At 43.3% G+C, this 18,173-nt stretch overlaps 1 long non-coding RNA gene across 2 annotated transcripts; it reads left to right on the top strand.

Moving 5' to 3' along the window:
* Nucleotides 1–331: 331 nt before the first annotated feature.
* Nucleotides 332–18,172, top strand: LOC137625734 (uncharacterized). Of its 2 annotated transcripts, XR_011040890.1 has the most exons (4): nt 332–448; nt 14,500–14,685; nt 17,172–17,251; nt 18,053–18,172. It is a non-coding gene; the product is annotated as an uncharacterized lncRNA (long non-coding RNA). The 2 variants fall into 2 exon arrangements; XR_011040889.1 differs by lacking the exon at nt 17,172–17,251.
* The last annotated feature ends 1 nt before the right edge of the window (nt 18,173 follows it).

The raw sequence follows: 18,173 nt of genomic DNA, 5'->3' as shown, positions 1-18,173 counted from the left end.
AGGATTGGCTATCCTGCTAGAAATGCCACTTTCCATGAACATTCTTTTGTTTTTTCCTCAGCAGTGTTGCCAAATATGGGAATTTATTCCTAGATTTAGGGAATTTGTGTGAAGGATGAGGATATTCTGGACAAATTTCTATGAAGAGGAACCGAATATGAGTAAACCTCTATAGTAATTTCTATATTAGTAAAGCCTACATAATCAGAAGGAAATATATTTTTTGTAAATGGGGATTTTTAGGTTGTTTTTGGGATTTTTTATCATGAGTTTTGGGGATTTTTAGACTAACCCATCTGGCAACACTGTTCCTCAGTTCACTTTATCGAAATTATCGTTTCGTTGTCTACCTTTGAAGATGATCAATCAAGCAAATATCCTTCGTCGAACTACGTAAAAGTGTTATTATAAGTGAAATATCGTTCAAGGGTATAATGTTTCATTTAAGGTAAGGATCCTTATGAAATTAAGTGTGTTTATTTGATTTTTATAATGATATATAGATGGTGTAGGCTACAGGCAATCTACACACACACACACACACACTGCAGGCACGTGTCTGTTCTATAGGAGCCGTCCCACCTTGTAGTTCGTGATAATTAAGATGGTGTATAATTATGTTGTGTTCAAGAGAATTAGAAATTTGAATTTTTAATATTAATAAGGTACATAGGCCTAAATTTTAAAGCTCTAAAGGTGTTTTTTGGGCTCAAGCCATAGCGTCCAGATGGAAGGTTCCTTTTTGGTAGCTTCCTTGGGTAAATAACTACTAAGATATTCCCAGAGAATTTAACCACAGGTTATCACAGGATTCTAACTTCTGGAGTGAGTATCCTAAAGGTTTCCCTTTAAGACATCGTATATCAACAGGGGACGCATGTATTAACGGGCCACATAGCTATCTACACCCCAAACAGAGTTAACACTTCGGTGTGTAGGGGCGGAGAATAGCTGGGGAGCCGTTCCACAGCTAATCTCGTTCGTGGCTACTTTTGGTACTCGAGACGTAGACAAACGGGCGCCATTGCTAAATGATGTCACGTCCGTCCTCATCCTTCGTTTAGTAGCTTGCCTTACTAGTCGGACTTTTCCCTCTGCGTACTTTATCGACTTGCATCTTAGCCATGTCTCTACCCTCGGCCTCGCCTTCTGGAAAGTTGAGTACAAGGTTCCAGTATTGTTTAAATAAGCTCTGACCGTAAAGTAACTTTTACTTTTCGAGATATTTGATGTTTTGTGGCAGAGCTGTGCCTAGACCGGACCCGCCATTTTATGGCGTCGCTGTTGTTTTGCATGCCTTATTTAGATAGCCTCAACAGCGTTTTCCGGCCTCATTAACTAATCGATACTATTAGTTATTTAGTCTTCATAGCTAGGAACTTTATATATCGTGTTTTGACGCCTTGTTATCGGTCATCATTTGACCCCATACCAGTTTGCTAGTCTAGCCCCTAGGCCAGAGCGCCTAACATCAGTGTTCATGCATGATATATTTCAGTGATCCTAGGTTTAATTATGAAGATAGTGGCATTATTTTACAATACTATTGACTGTGATGCAAATGTTTTCGACTTTAGGGACCATATAAGGGACAGGTTAGATAGTGTGCCTTTCTAACCTAACCTACAAGTAGGACCCCTATATGCTTCCTTCATCCCCTGCCTTAGGGCATCCCCTCTGTGTAGCCTTGCTCCCCCTACCACGTAACGGGATCAAGCTCTTATCAGAGTATATATCGCTTCTCTGTCCCCCCTAAGGGAATGATCCCCCCTTAGGGTTGCGTCCGAGAATGAGGAACGGCTAGTCCGTCCTCTATTGCTGGGGCTAGGTCTCCGACCTTTCCTGCAATAGCGATACGTCTTCCATCCTTCCTAGTAAAGGGTGTAACATCCCTGCTCTAGGTTAGGTTTTGGGGGAGTTAGCTCTGTACCTTGCTGAAACGATACCCATGCACCGTTTTCAGACAGGCTGCCTTACCTTAGGCTAGGAAGTGTCCTCCCTTCCTTGGTGGCCGCTTTGGTACAGAGCCTCCTCCACAGGAGACCCTTCTCTTCTCCCCTCCCCACCTATCTCTTGTATGGCCTAGCCTATACTTAGGTTAGTCTATACCCATCTGTCCCCTGTCCTACAACTCCTCCTTAGGGTGGAGTGATAGGGCTACCTTGAGCTCCTGTGTGCAGTCCGCTCTGGTACATATACCCTTCATAGTGTCCTATGGGGTTAGCCACTGGATGCGTTCTGTCTGCAGGGTTTCTCCCCCCCTCTTGGGTGTTCCCTAGCCCTCCCTTGGGCTACCTTGGCTCCCGGTCCTCTGCGGCCCCTGCTTCTGGTTGATAGGGCTAGCTTCTATCATGGGTACACCCACTCAGATGGGATGTCTTGGGGTCCGTAGCCATGCCCCTACATCCCTCCCTCTGTCTCTTTCACTATCCCGGTGCCGGTCCCTTGCCGCCTCCCCTGTCGGTGATACCCACCTCCTACCTTGGTGACTTATCCCTTGCCCTCTGGGCCGCCAGTCCTCCGTGTGCCGGGGGACTGCCGCCTCCCACCGGCTTCCAGCCGATGGCCTTCCCTCTTACCTCATAGCTTCGGTCGTCCGTCCACCGGCCCGGCCCCTGAAGTGCCGGCATCCACTGCCGGCAGTCCGGTTCTGCTATAACCATCCTTGTTCCTGTCACCAAGCCGGCAACCTTCGGCTGCCGTAGGCGCCGCTCCCCGCCGCTGTGCCGGCGGCCGCCACCCTAGTATTACCCCGTGACTTTTATATTTGTCTTCCCTAATGCCAGAAACTCTGCTGGAGCGGCCTCCGGCGTGCCGTCGGTCTGCCTTAGCCTTCCGGAGGCATCAAGGCGACTTGCACCCCTTCTACTAGCTATCATCTCATGTTGATAGCCCTACATCGCAACCAGATGGTTTGATTACGCAAATGGATAGGTATTATCTTACCGTTCTATTAGTAACCATACTGTCTTCTTGCATATCACAGATTTCCAGCATGCTGTGTGTATCTTAGCACGGCTGGTTGCCGGAAACCGTTACCCTATGGGATCTTCTACGTTCCCAGTTCTAGGGTCTGAGTAGCCTCAGTCCTAGTTTTATATCCTTGACAATTCCCAATAGAATTCCCACTGCCTTCCGGACATTCCATGTCGAATTCTGTCCTGTGCCTTCGGTCACAACAAATTGTCTATGGATAAGGTCACGGTAACCAGCTGGGCGGGTTACACGGAGTATGTATCTATCTCCTTCTTTTCCGCCCATTCTCTGATCATCGCACTTAATATTAAGTTAAAGATTAATCAATTAATATTCAACTTTAGAATAGAAGTCATCCTTATGACTCCCCCATACTCATGTTCTCTTTCTCTTACAGGAGGAGCAACTGAAGTGCGACCACGGCTTCTGTGCAGTGAAGCGCCCGCACTTTTATGGGCACACGGCGTGTAGGAACCACGCCCCTTATGCCAACAAGAAAGGAGATCTGAAGTTCTGGGACCCGCAGAACTGTACGGTCTGCCAGGAACGCCTGTTCGACGCGTTCAATAACCCTCCTTCAGCGGAGGTTAGGGACGCTTCTCGAGAGAAGCTACGCAGATGGGTGCGTGGCTTCCAGAAGAACGCCACTGGACCGTACCTTGCCACTGAAGACTTGAGGGCCTTACTGTTCCCAAAGGCATCCCCAGACTCTGTGGTCCCCAAGGATCAGATCCCCACCGTCCAGATCACGGTGGAACTCGATGTTGTCATGGCCCAGTCCATGCACGAGTGTCACCTGGATACCGACAACGCGGAGCGCATGTCGGAGATTTCGGAGACAACGGAGAGGAACCTCATGGCCCAAGAGTTGGACTATGAAGAGGACCAGGTGGAATACACCGAGTCGGAGCAGGAGGTCGCTCCGCCTTCCACCACCGCCCCAATTCCTACACCGACGGAAGTATCTCTCCCGTCTACCTCCGCCACCCCGGATCCCATCCCAACCGCCCAGGAGATGTTCCGTATGCTTGAAGCGCTTATGGACAAGAAACTCCAAGTGACACACGAGTACATCAGGTCCATGGGAAGTTCCAAGGAGCCGAAAAGGATTTCGGTTAAGGACCTCCCGGCATGCTCGCACGCCAACCCCTGGAGGTATGCCGAGCATATGCCCATCGGAACGGGCAGGATCTTCATCAGCGAGAAGGTCGGCTCGGTTGCCCTGGAAGAAGTGGAGTTCTTCCCGAGTTTTGAGGCTTATCCGGACTGTTACGTCCGGCTTCGATCCGAACCTGCCTCTAAAGAAGAGACCGAACCTAAGGAGGTGATAGTGTTCGATCTCCCGAAGGCCCAGGCTATGTTGGCCAACGCTTTTAAAAGTAGGGGCTTTACCTGCTCAAAGCAGTAAACCCTCGGGACACCAGAAGCAATGAAGTGCTTCCGGTGGGAGGAAGACTCCGCCAATTCCAGGATCGTTGGACCTTCGATTCCTGGGCACACAGCATCGTCAAGAAGGGTCTAGGCTGGAGTTGGACTCAACCACCCCCAACCTTCCAGCAATTCTTCCAACAATCAACCCGCCTTCTGGAAGAATATGTCCTAGATCTCTTGAACAAGAAGGTGATAAGGAGGGTAAAGTCAACCAGGTTCCAAGGGAGACTGTTTTGCGTCCCCAAGAAGGACTCCGACAAGCTCAGAGTCATTCTCGACTTATCCCCCCTCAACAAGTTCATAGCGAACAACAAGTTCAAGATGCTGACTCTTCAACAGATAAGGACCCTTCTGCCTCGAGGTTCTTACACGGTCTCCATAGACCTGGCGGATGCCTACTGGCACGTTCTAATGAGCCACCACGCTTCCTCCTACCTAGGATTTCGACTCCAAAGGAAAAGCTACGCCTTCAGGGCCATGCCCTTCGGCCTCAACGTGGCCCCTCGGATCTTCACAAAGCTGGCGGACGCCATAGTACAACAGCTCCGCCTCCAAGACGTTTAGGTGATGGCCTACCTCGACGACTGGCTAGTCTGGGCTCCATCGCCCGAGGATTGTTTAAGATCCTGCAGCAAAGTCACCCAGTTCCTAGAACACCTGGGATTCAAGATAAACGCGAAGAAATCTCGCCTCTCCAGCTCAGAAGTTCCAATGGTTAGGAATCCAGTGGAACCTTCAGTCACACCGCCTTTCCATTCCCCAGAAGAAAAGGAAGGAAATAGCAGGGTCTGTCAAGCGACTGCTGAAATCCAAACGGATCTCAAGACGTCAGCAGGAACGAGTTCTAGGCTCTCTACAGTTCGCCTCAGTGACAAACCCAGTGCTTCGGGCACAGCTAAAGGATGCCGCGGGAGTCTGGAGACGTTCTGCATCCATCGCTCGAAGAGACCTCAAGAGACGGCTCCCAAACTGACTTCGGCTTCTCCTCAAGCTGTGGTCGGAAGCAACGGCCCTGAAAAGGTCCATCCCTCTTCAACACCCACCTCCATCACTCAACATCCACACGGACGCTTCGCTGGAGGGTTGGGGAGGTCACTCCCACCAAAAACATGCTCAAGGCACATGGTCTTCCCTATTCAAGACGTTTCACATCAACATCTTGGAGGCCAGGGCGGTCCTTCTAACACTGAAGAAACTCTCCCCGCCTCCCTCGATCCATATTCGTCTAACCCTAGACAACTCGGTGGTAGTTCGATGTCTCAATCGCCAAGGCTCAAGATCGCCCCAGATAAATCAGGTGCTTCTGACAATCTTCCGTCTGGCAGAGAAGAAGTGGCACCTGTCTGCAGTTCACCTACAAGGATTCCGCAACGTGACAGCGGACGCTCTATCCCGGACAAGCCCGATAGTCGGAATGGTCTCTAGACGCAAGATCATTCTCCTTCATCTCTCACCAAGTCCCAGAACTTCAGATCGATCTCTTCGCAACGAGCGACAACAATCAGCTTCCTCGATATGTGGCCCCGTACGAGGACCCCAAGGCAGAGTCAGTGGACGCCATGTCCCTGGACTGGAACAGATGGTCCAAGATCTACCTGTTGCCTCCCACCAACCTTCTGCTGAAAGTCCTCTCCAAGCTGAGAACCTTCAAAGGGACAGCGGCCCTAGTGGCTCCCAAGTGGCCCCGGAGCAATTGGTACCCCCTGGTCCTGGAGTTGCAGCCCATGCTGATCCCTCTCCCAGGCCCAGTTCTCTCCCAGCAAGTACAGAAGTCGACTGTCTTCGCTTCATCATCGAAAATCAAGGACCTTCATCTCATGATTTTCTCTCCCTAGCCGCGAAGAAAAGGTTTGGGATCTCGAAGAAAAGTCTAGACTTCCTCGAGGAATACAAGACCGAATCCACAAGACGGCAATACGAATCATCCTGGAGAAAATGGGTCTCATTCGTCAAGGCAAAAAATCCTACGGAAATCACCATTGATTTTTGCATGTCCTTCTTTATTCACCTTCATGGACAGGGCTTGGCAGCCAACACGATTTCTACTTGCAAATCGGCCTTGACTAGACCACTGATGTATGCCTTCCAGATTGATCTGTCCAACGACATCTTCAATAAACTGCCGAAAGCATACGCTCGTCTACGCCCAGCACCCCCACCAAAACCGATCTCCTGGTCTCTGGACAAGGTGCTCCATTTTGCCTCCAACTTAGACAATGATTCATGCCCTCTCAAGGATCTGACTCAAAAAGTTATATTTCTTTTTGCTCTTGCCTCAGGAGCCCGAGTCAGCGAAATAGTGGCATTATCAAGGGAAGAGGGTCATATCCTGTTTACTGACTCAGGAGACCTTACCCTCTTCCCGGATCCGACGTTTCTCGCAAAAAACGAATTACCCACCAAAAGATGAGGCCCTTGGAGAATATGCCCTCTGAAAGAAGATACCTCTCTATGTCCAGTAGAGAGCCTCAAGGTCTATCTTCGCAGAACTTCGGACTTTGGTGGAGGCCAACTCTTCAAAGGAGAAACATCGGGTAGCGACCTGTCACTGAAACAACTAAGAGCGAAAATCACCTACTTCATTCGCAGAGCGGATCCTGACAGTACACCTGCCGGTCACGATCCTAGAAAAGTTGCATCGTCTCTGAATTTCTTTCAGAGTATGGATTTCGAAAGCCTTAAGAGTTTCACAGGCTGGAAATCTTCGCGGTTTTTCTTCAAACATTATGCGAAACATGTGCACGAAGTCAAACATTTTGTGGTAGCCGCAGGTAGTGTGATGAAACCTGCACCTAACTCAGCATAGAACAGTGAGTTACTTGGGACTCTAACTCTACGGGTGCCTATGTTGACCCTCGAGTGATACGTAGTGATTTCAAAACACTTAGTGTTTTTCATATACTGTTCTTATCCCAGGTGAAATTTCATAGTCGTCACAAGAGTGCCGCATGCCTAGCGCATGATGTGTTTTAATTTTAAAGACTGACGTTCCTCTGGAACGAGTGCCTACTAATAATTTTGAAATTCTCTTTCAGATTCAAGAGCACGTCTTTCATTACTATGTACATTATAATTTGTTGTAAATTACTTTTACATATTTATTGCATTCCATTAATATATTCTGCAATTGTGAAATAAAATTTCTATTTTATTACTTGTGCGTCTCAATCTGCTCCTACTTATACTATGAAATACACGTCTGTCATAGTTTTATTATCCCTTTCCTCTATGGTTGATGAAGATTACTAAGGTTTCAACCCTTATTATATACTCACCTGTGCAATGTAATATTCCTACTCGAATACTTACTTCATATCTTAGAGACCAGACAATTCTCCATTAACATACAGTGCCTAACCACCACTCGTCTGCCCTTGAGAATGTTCCTATATGAATGCCAACCATTCAGTCTTGTCTCCAAGTTCCTCAGGTTCTCCCAGCAAGGTGAGTAGCCCTTCGATGACCACTTTGATCTTCGGCATGGCCCGTGGGGACTTCCCTGCTAAGGGGGCAGGAAGTTCTCTTCCCTACAGTTCTTCTATTAAAATTACTATGCTAACCTGTTCAAAGCCCTCGGCACTTACACTAAAAGGGGAAAATCTACCACGATACATTGATTCTCTGGTATTCTTCCATCAGGACGCCATGGCTTGAGCCCAAAAAACGGATTTTGAGCGAAGCGAAAAATCTATTTTTGGGTGAGATAGCCGTGGCGTCCTGATGGACCCTCCCTGCTACTTCGTCCAGTTTTTCAGGTCCCACCCTGCTCTGCTGCATCATGGTGATCGGCAAGCAACTGGCTTCAGGATGAGGACGGACGTGACGTCATTTAGCAACGGCGCCCATTTGTTTACGTCTTGAGTACCAAAAGTAGCCACGAACGAGATTAGCTGTGGAACGGCTCCTCAGCTATTCTCCGCCCCTACACATCGAAGTGTTAACTCTGTTAGGGGTGTAGATAGCTATGTGGCGCGTTAATACATGCGTCCCCTGTTGATATACGATGTCTTAAAGGGAAACCTTTAGGATACTTGCTCCAGAAGTTAGAATTCTGTGATAACCTGTGGTTAAATTCTCTGGGAATATTTAGTAGTTATATACCCAAGGAAGCTACCAAAAAGGAACCTTCCATCAGGACGCCATGGCTATCTCACCCAAAAATAGATTTTTCGCTTCGCTCAAAATCCGTTAATAAGCCGGGTGGGACCATTGTATGACGACGGAGAGGGCCTCCTTTGCATAGAACAACTAACCTAACCTAGAAACCTTGGTCTTGCCTAATTACCTACCGGGTTGGGGGTCGAATTTCAAGTCCTGAATGAATGTGAATTTATTCTGAATAATAACTTAAAATATAATTGAACAAGCATTATATTTGTGTCGTATGAAATTTAAATCAATGCAAGGAGATTAGGAAGGAATTTTAGGTTTCATTGTAGTGTATTACAGGGCAATGTAACCTAGGGAAACAACTACTTTCTCTTATAGAAAAAATGACACTCGTTCCCGTCGCAAATGAATAGTTTCAGAAAAATTTATACATCTATATCCTGCGATAATGGGGGACCCCCAGTGGGAACTCGGGGTTTTGGGTGGGGAAAACATACTGGGGAATCGATATATAAACATAAAACAAGCCTTTTCTTCTCTATGCATTACCTTCTTGAAATTATAACCGGAGGAAAATACAAAACAGCATATCTGGATAAACTTTTGAGGCGCCGTTGCAAAGATTGCGTTATGAAAAAATACTGTAACCAGTATTGCCAACGTCCGATGTAGATCAAATGTTATTTTGTGACCTGTCATACTACTAGGCTAGGTTAGGTGGGTTTGTTAGGTTCTGTGCCCTTTTTGTACTTTTTATATACTGTATAGAGTAAAACTTATATGGAGAAATTATTTAAAATACGTATGGAAATATCTATCATTACTATCGTTAGTAATGTCAGCGTGCCGTTGGTAACTCTGTGTACCATACGTCAACGTTGGTAACACTGTATATTATTGGTAACACTGTATATTATTGGTAACGTTGCTAATGTTATCGTTCGCAGTACATTTGTAAGAGAAATGACAGCGTGCAACTTAAAGTTAGCCGAAGTGGTTGATCTGTTTGTTTCCGATTGAAATGATCATCAAATTCGGTTAAATCGCGTTATTTACTATAGGAAAACATATATATTCTGTTCGAAATCTCACCCTGTAATACAATACAAAATTACCAAATTTTAAGTTTAAATCGTATCAGGTTTTTTTTATATTAGGACTCGAAAGGTTTTTATCTTGATCACTGACTGGAGCTTGAGTATTAATAGGCCTAGCTTATGTACAATTGCACACAGGAGTTCAGGCACAATTTGCGGTATTCTTATAGAAAAAGACGGAAAAAGCATGATGGTACCAATAAAGAAATGGGGTTTTGTATAGAAGAGCTCTATCAATTTTCTTCGAAAATGACCTTATTTTCATTGCAAATAGTGAACAAGATATACCCTATTATATCTTGTCTCGCTCCATAGAAGTGTACCCTGTCACATCCATACTTTGTGGCAAGTAACCAAACGGATATTGTAAGAAGAGGTGGCAGAGGTTGTGGGTGGGGGCTAAACACAGGAACATGCCATACAGTAAAGGTGTGGCTGGGTGCACTTTTTCAGAGTGAGGTGTACGGAGGAATTCATGTGTCCAACTATACCTAGTGAGTTTTGTCAAAGTTTTAGAAGGATAGGTTTAGGAGGAGTTAGAGATGTATAGAGGAGCATCTGTTCTTGGATGGGATGGACTGGGTGTAAATTTCAAAATTTGACACATGAAAAAGTCATTTTGAAAAGGAAACAAGCACAAGAACATCAAATAACCCAAGGTTTCTTGCCTAACCTCACTTGGGAGCCTTATCCTCTCCTCACCTTAGACTGTTGTATCCTTAGCCTACCCTGAGACAGTGTTTCCTTCCCAACTGGCTTCACTCTTGGCAAAGTGACACTAAATCATAATTTGTTCCAACACCCAATACAAACCCATTCGCTCTTTACCATGGATACAGACTTCGGCGAAAACGTGAAATAGCAGCCAAACTTTTAGCAAGGTATAACTGCCGGCCACTAGTTTGCGGAGTGTTAGACCAGCCACCCTGCTCACACACACCAGTGGTATAACGTCCCCATTTATTTTGGCTCGGTAGAGCCCAGATGTGCCATCTCTCTCTCTGCCATTAACCCTTATATTCAAAACAAACTGGCAGTTTCTTTTCCTGTTGCATGAGTGCATATGGTTTATGAAGATCCCTAAGATCCGAATTTGTCCTGGCATGGAAGGTCGCTATTGTCCTTTGTCCTGCATGCAGAGGCCATTCTTTGTCGCAGAAGTCTCCTTGTAACGAATGTCAGGAGTGGCCATCCCCCCCAGTGGGTGCGGTTCGGTAGACGACGGAAGAAGTCCAAGGGATTCTACTTCTTCGAGGTCTTCTCGAAGGCAAAGAAGTCCCAACTTCTTATTCCGGTATCTCATACAAACCCCATTGACTTTGCTCGGTCGGTCTCCTCCAGAGGGCGATCGTGTAAGAGTGGTGGCTTTTTGACCAAAGGACAATAATTAGGTTCAGAGCACTATGTCGATTCCCCTAGGCAAGCTGTGCCGCCCTTGGCTTTAGGAGAGTAGTCTACATTTCCTGACAGCCTTGGGGATCACCCTCTAAAGAATGGCTTTTTGTAGGTTCTACAACTAGAGTTACAGCAGGAGCACACACTTGCTTCCCCAGGCATTGACTATGGTCTTTTTCCGCAAGACACTGTGGTAGATGACCCGCTAGAGCTTCAAGCCCCTAACTGCAGCTATCTCCGCTTCTGCGCTTCCATCCTACGTTCGTGCAGTTTCAGCATACAAACAAGAACAGTTACAGACTCGTACCCCTCAGGGCATTCAATCAGGGTATCTTTTTAGGTGAATTCAGCTGACTTTGGTCAGTCTTCCCAGCTTGTGAATGATGTTGCGTGACCTCAGACTGTCCTTGCTCGACGTACTGAGGGCCCGCACCATATAAAACGTCGAGGTTCTATATCTGGTGTAGAGCACCTTTCTCATATGCGAGCGAGGCCCTCACCCGAATGATCGTCCCCCACAGGGAGTTGAGAAACAAGTGCTGGATTCGGCCATGTCTTGTTCTAGCTCTTCGTAGCATTGCTTTTCATAGCAAGACTTTGGTAGGGTACGGAGTCTGTTTTACAGTCCCTTCCCCTTGCCATCATGTCTATAGGAAACGACAAAATGCACTGCGCTTTGTGAGGCCAGGACCTGTGCCTCTTACTGTACTTGCTGCGTGTCACCAAGCAGGTATTCCATCTTAACCTTGCAAGCCTCCTCCTGTAAGAACGGTCAAGGTTACTTGCCAAACTTCTGCTGGAGTAGAGTAGAAGGATGTTATGTGCAGCTAGGAGCTAAGGAATGCTGCAGACCCCATTATATAATGTATAAAGTGCATTGCATGAGGTGCACTGATGTTAGTAATCCCCTTACAATACCTTCTCTGTATAATTATTGCAGTAAATACCTGTAATAGCAGACCTATACAAAAGTTGAATTGACCCCATCTTAAATGTAGATGAAGTTGATCTAAATATGTGTTGTCAAATTGTTCAAATTAATGCTAGATAAGTGAGTGGGATTATAAAGTTAAGGGCAGAAGTTATGGAAACATCTTTTCCTTTATAATAAGATCACTGTCAGAAATGACTAGAATCATCCCAAATTAAGAGGGTCTTCGTTAGAATTTAATGTGGTAATCTTAAGGTTACAAATAAAACTGTTTAAATGTGTACTTCCTTTTGCAAACATGGTTTCTGCCCTAACCTGTGGTAAGAAGACATCCCATGTAAATGATCAAAAGTATATTGGGTTGTGAGTTCTGAAAGGTTTTAAATGATTGCAGAAAATTCTTGTACACGTCCCTGTGTAACTTACCACTGCCCAAAATTTTCGTCTAGAAATAGGCTAGAATAGCTGGTAAGATTAAGATTTGAAACTTGAGGAAATTTGCACGAAAAGTCTTCCACATATCTTGTCGCAAAAGTTTGTAGTGTATGATACCCTACATAGTATTCACCTTCCTAAAATGTTCTGTCATTGTGTACTGCTACATCAAGTGCCTTAGATTATCTCTTCCAAAGATTTGGCTAAATTAGCAGATAAGATGTCTTAATGGGAGTGCATTTGTTATAACTCAGTGTGGCGAGGAAACCTTATTTAGAAGCCGTGCTAATTTTTAAAAAAAATTTTGCTCTGCATAGTATAAGCTGACAATACCAAGTGTTGCAAAATGTTCAAGGTTCAGCTAGATTACTGGGGAATGTGACAAAATTAATGTTGGTGAATTTTATACTCCCATGTTGGAACCCAGACTGTTACCTATGTGGTGAGACCTTGGCAAGTCTCCAAATGAGAGGTGATAGGTTACAAAACCTTTTTGGATAATTCTGTGCACATCTTTCTTAAACAAGAATAAGTGGTCGTCATTTTGTGGTAGAGAGCCATGTCAGGAGGCACTAAGTGATATTTCCTTAAAATTGGTGGTATTAACTTTCTGTGTAGTATTAAACTGATCACATAAATAAAGATGACCAGAAATTTAACCTGTGGAAGGCTAATCCTTGGCAGAGATTGAGGCTGCAATTATCTGATAGAGGTCTTATAAACCTCCTAAAAAGTGGGTTAGAATAACTAGTAATATTTGAAAAAGTAATGTACCAAAGGTTTTTATATAAAGTGTATAAAGAATCACTGTTTGAGTTTAAAAAAGAAATATTAAAGGTTTTTTTTGTGGTGCTGAACCCCTGAACCCTCAGGCCCACGTGATACTTAATAATTATGCTAAATTAGCTGGTCCGTTATGTGAACGGATGATGAAACTAGTAGCAAAATAGTTAATGTATAGTATTTTTTTCAATTTTTTTTAGACAGCAGCCAGGTATAATAAACGGATTTTGAGCGAAGCGAAAAATCTATTTTTGGGTGAGATAGCCATGGCGTCCTGATGGAAGGTTCCTTTTTGGTAGCTTCCTTGGGTATATAACTACTAAATATTCCCAGAGAATTTAACCACAGGTTATCACAGAATTCTAACTTCTGGAGCGAGTATCCTAAAGGTTTCCTTTTAAGACATCGTATATCAACAGGGGACGCATGTATTAACGCGCCACATAGCAATCTACACCCTACATAGAGTTAACACTTCGATGTGTAGGGGCGGAGAATAGCTGAGGAGCCGTTCCACAGCTAATCTCGTTCGTGGCTACTTTTGGTACTCGAGACGTAAACAAACAGGCGCCATATTTTTAAGCCAGATGAATTCTGATAAGGTAAATAGGTACTGATACAGGAATTGCTTGAAAAATGGGTAAAGAGTAGCAATTGTATCCAGGGATTGACATTAACATTAGTGTCCATTTCACCAGTCCCAAAAATACTGCTATCACTGTATTTCCTGTGGTGCACTGTAGGCATTACTTGAAGATCTTTACCGTGTCCATTCTTTTCCTAGTTGACAGTACTTTTTAACTTCTAATATAATTCGCTTCATTTCTTTTTAGACTCCAATCACATTCAACTTCTAATTCATAATACATTCAAGGAATTTTTTCATAAATTTGTAAATACAATCCAAAACTGCCTGGTACATTTCAGCTTTCATCTTGCTGTCTAACATGTTATGTGCAACCAAAAGGTGTTCATCAGTTGTACATTGGCACTGAATGACCTCCTCCCCCCTCCCCCCTCCCCCCTCCCCCCTCCCCTCAACACTAGGCTATATGGCTCAGATTCATAGATCCAAGCTGAACAAATTCTCCCGTTGATATTCACTCGTGTAGTGTTTTGTTTTGCATTTTTGTATAATGTTATTTTTCAAAGGAATGGCTACTTTTTGCAACATTAGGGGAAGACTATTGCTTAGTGAGATGTCTTATACTGCATTGGATTGTTTTTTTTTATTTTTATTTGTATTGTTTGGTTATTTTCATATTGTTTGGTTAGCCTATCCAAAATATATTGCAAGTACAGATAATTGAGCTGTAGTTAAATGCATTGTTTATTTTCCAGAAAGCAGAGACACTCCACCACTGCCATCTAGCCATTTTCTAGAATGAAGACTCCATCTCAACAAAAGGGTTTGGGCATCCAATGATTTCCCAAGGATATCAAGTCCAGTTGTAGTACAGAATGTGGATTTCAAAATTTGAAGTATTTTCCCCTACATTTTAATTCATGCACTACAGTATTAAGAGGGTAAGTAAAATTCTAACCTTTAAACGTCCTTAGAAATTTTGAGATTTACGCACTTTCAGGGTTGTCTTTGCTACTGTAGAAGTATGTGGAGGTCGCTTGACCTTGCGACTACAGAAGTTGAATTCAGGGTCTCAAAAAGTCAAATACTCTACTGTAATATACAGTAATGTATTGCTTTCCATCCAGACATGTTATTCATAATCAAACTAATAATAACTTTGGTATTTATTGAATGGCATGTTTCAGTACTACATACTTGACATAAAGATAATATTCAGAAAAATGTATTATAGAAATGATAAAAATTGCACTTCACCTTGAAGTCTTGTAACAATGATTTTAATGTTTTAGTTAGAGAAAATGACTGTAAAACTGGATTAATCCCAACCTATGAAGTACAGTATGTTATTTCTTCATATTGAGACCTTCCCCAGATGTGGTCTGCAAAGAGCAAGCATGCACCCAGCTTAATTTGAAACAAGAAGAAAATTTTCTTAGTACAGTAACAATAACATTTATCCATGAAAGTACTTCCCATAATCTCTGAAGAATGGAGTGCTGTCAATACTATTTAGGAATTATTAAAGGGTCTTTGCTATATCTCTTTGGCTCCTAGCCACACCAAAATTTGTCTCTACTGTACCTCTGTCCCACTTCAATTTCATTTTCCTATAGTCCATTTCTTTTAGCGATGCATTTTTGCACCGATTCGCAGCGGTGCCCTTTTTGCTCGGAAAAGTTCCCTGATTGCTGATTGGTTGGACGAGATAATTCTAACCAATCAGCGTTCAGGAAACTTTTCTGAGCTAAAAAGGGCACCGCTGCGAGTCGGTGCAAATCTGCCTCGATACAAGAAATGGACTATAGTGCAATTGTGGAGATATTTCTCCCAGTTGCACCTTGGTATTAAAATATGGTCTCACATCCTGAAGTTGAGAATAGGATAAAAGCAGCATGGGGAAAGGGGTGGGAGGTAGCATGAGTGGTATGTGATAAGAAAATGGTAATCAAGGTAAAAGTCAAGATCCATAGCACAGTAATAAGAACAGTGTTAATGTATGAATAAGAAACTTGGGATTTAAAACTAAAAGAGGAAGCAAAACTTGAGAGAACAGAGATGAGAATGCTAAGGTGGAATTTGGCAGTGTATGTGTTTGAAAGATTGGAAAACGATGATTTAAGATGGAAGGTATAGTGAAGATTACAGAGATAAAAGTGTCACAACTGAGATGGTGTGGGCACATGTTAAGGATGGATGGTGGGTAGGGAGTAAGGGGGCCTTAGGAGGAACCTGTATGGGATCAAGAGGGAGGTAGAGATTTAGATGGCGAGATAAGGTGGAGGAGGAAGAGGGAGGTAGAGAATTAGATTGCAAGATAAGGTGAAGGATGAAGAGGGAGGTAGAGAATTAGATGGCAAGATAAGGTGAAGGATGAAGAGGGAGGTAGAGAATTAGATGGCAAGATAAGGTGAAGGATGAAGAGGGAGGTAGAGAATTAGATGGCAAGATAAGGTGAAGGATGAAGAGGGAGGTAGAGAATTAGATGGCAAGATAAGGTGAAGGATGAAGAGGGAGGTAGAGAATTAGATGGCAAGATAAGGTGAAGGATGAAGAGGGAGGTAGAGAATTAGATGGCAAGATAAGGTGAAGGATGAAGAGGGAGGTAGAGAATTAGATTCAAGATAAGGTGAAGGATGATATGGAGAGAAGAAGTTTTGTGGAAGAGGATGCCTTTGATCGAAGACATTGGAGAGTGCACACCACACAACAGACTCCTTAATAACGGTGGGGAAGAAGAAAGGAAAGACTAAATCACGGTCTCCCTAGTTGAAGCTAACCAAATTCCATACATCCATCTTTCGTTGCCCATGATGAGATAATTTAGTTTTATGAATTTCTCAGGGCAGAAAAAAACCTCGTGTATCATAAGAATTTTTGTGTATTAGATGTTTTATTTAGTTACTTTTATCACCAAATTTTATAGTATTTGCTAGGATTATTAAATTAATAGCTTCTGAAATATGCGAGTACAAGTTTCCAGATTTTGTGGTTTGACCCAGTTATTTTTCCCGTTGAATCCCAAGCTGAAAATTACGATCCAGTTTCTTTTCTTCCATCTTAATATCTAACTTTTACTCAATAAAACAGGTGGGGGTTTCCCCGAGTAACCTATTTTTACTGGATGGCTTTCTTGGTCCCAGCACCTGGTTATATGGTCCAAATACATAAATGAAATAAAAAAAAGTGGGCTGGAAGAGGTTATGCAGTCTGCTTGTCCTGTAAGTTTGTATACTACGTGGAAACCTAAATTTGGTTACCATGAAACCCTCTCGAGTTGAAGGTTCTGAACGCGTTGTTGACCTCAACACTTCTTTACCCTTTTTGCTTTTTAGCAGTGTGGAACTTTATTTGGTTTATTGTTTTTTTGTGAATACTGTACTGTAGTCCTATTACATGTTGTACCTCTTTCTCTCTCCTGTTTCAGGAACAATACCATCATAACCCAAGACTTAATTGTTTCAGGAACAATTCCATCACATCCCAAGACTTGGTTCAGGCTAGAAGGTTAGAAAATATCTCTTGGTTGTTATATCCAATTAATTAGCTTCAGTTTTCATAGATGTAGAAATTCTAGGTTTGAATGACAGATTTCATACACAACCAGATTTTGTTTGTGGTTTTTTGTTCTCGCTCTGCTTTTAACTGTAAACTTCCCAGTCCTGTATTCATAAAAACCACATTTAAGAATTTTTATCAACAGAATGAACATTATATAATTCTTTTTTTTAAATCATTGGAGACTTAGAGCAAAAATAGATGACAGGTCAAAGTTTTGGTTACTTGCCACGTGAAATGCCTATTGGAACTTTAAATTCTTGAAAATTTGGTGTCTTAATATTATTTTGCAGATTTCACATTTAGAATCTTAAGGTCTAAAGAAATGGTTGACATTTTAATGTCTATTATATAGTTTCATAGTGTTGGATGCCATCCATTTGCAAGGAATAATCAGAGTATGTATTTTGTGTTGAGAATTAATATATTACTTGAAGGTTATCTTTTTTCACATTTGTATACTGTATTCTTAGAGATGATTTTAGTGAGGTTTGCAAGAATTATTTGAATTTACCTTCATTATGAAGCTTCATCTGTGGTGGATAATGTGGGAGGGTGGGCTGTGGCACCCTAGCAGTACCAGCTGAACTCGGTTGAGTCCCTTGTTAGGCTGGAGGAACGTAGAGAGTAGAAGTCCCCCTTTTGTTTTTGTTTCATTTGTTGATGTCGGCTACCCCCCAAAATTGGGGGAAGTGCCTTGGTATACAGTATGTATCTTCAAAGTACATAAATATTATATTAATATTACAGCAACCTTCTCGACACCATCGTGCAGAAAGCAGCGAGATCTGCCAAGACCAACACAAGCTTATGCCTAAAAGTATTTGGACCATCCACGATATTGCAGCTGTACAGAATTGGAGGACAATAT

The sequence above is a fragment of the Palaemon carinicauda genome, chromosome 32 (genome assembly GCF_036898095.1).
Source record: "Palaemon carinicauda isolate YSFRI2023 chromosome 32, ASM3689809v2, whole genome shotgun sequence".
Classification (NCBI taxonomy): Eukaryota; Metazoa; Arthropoda; class Malacostraca; order Decapoda; family Palaemonidae; genus Palaemon; species Palaemon carinicauda.
This window is presented reverse-complemented; position numbering and strand designations above follow the sequence as displayed.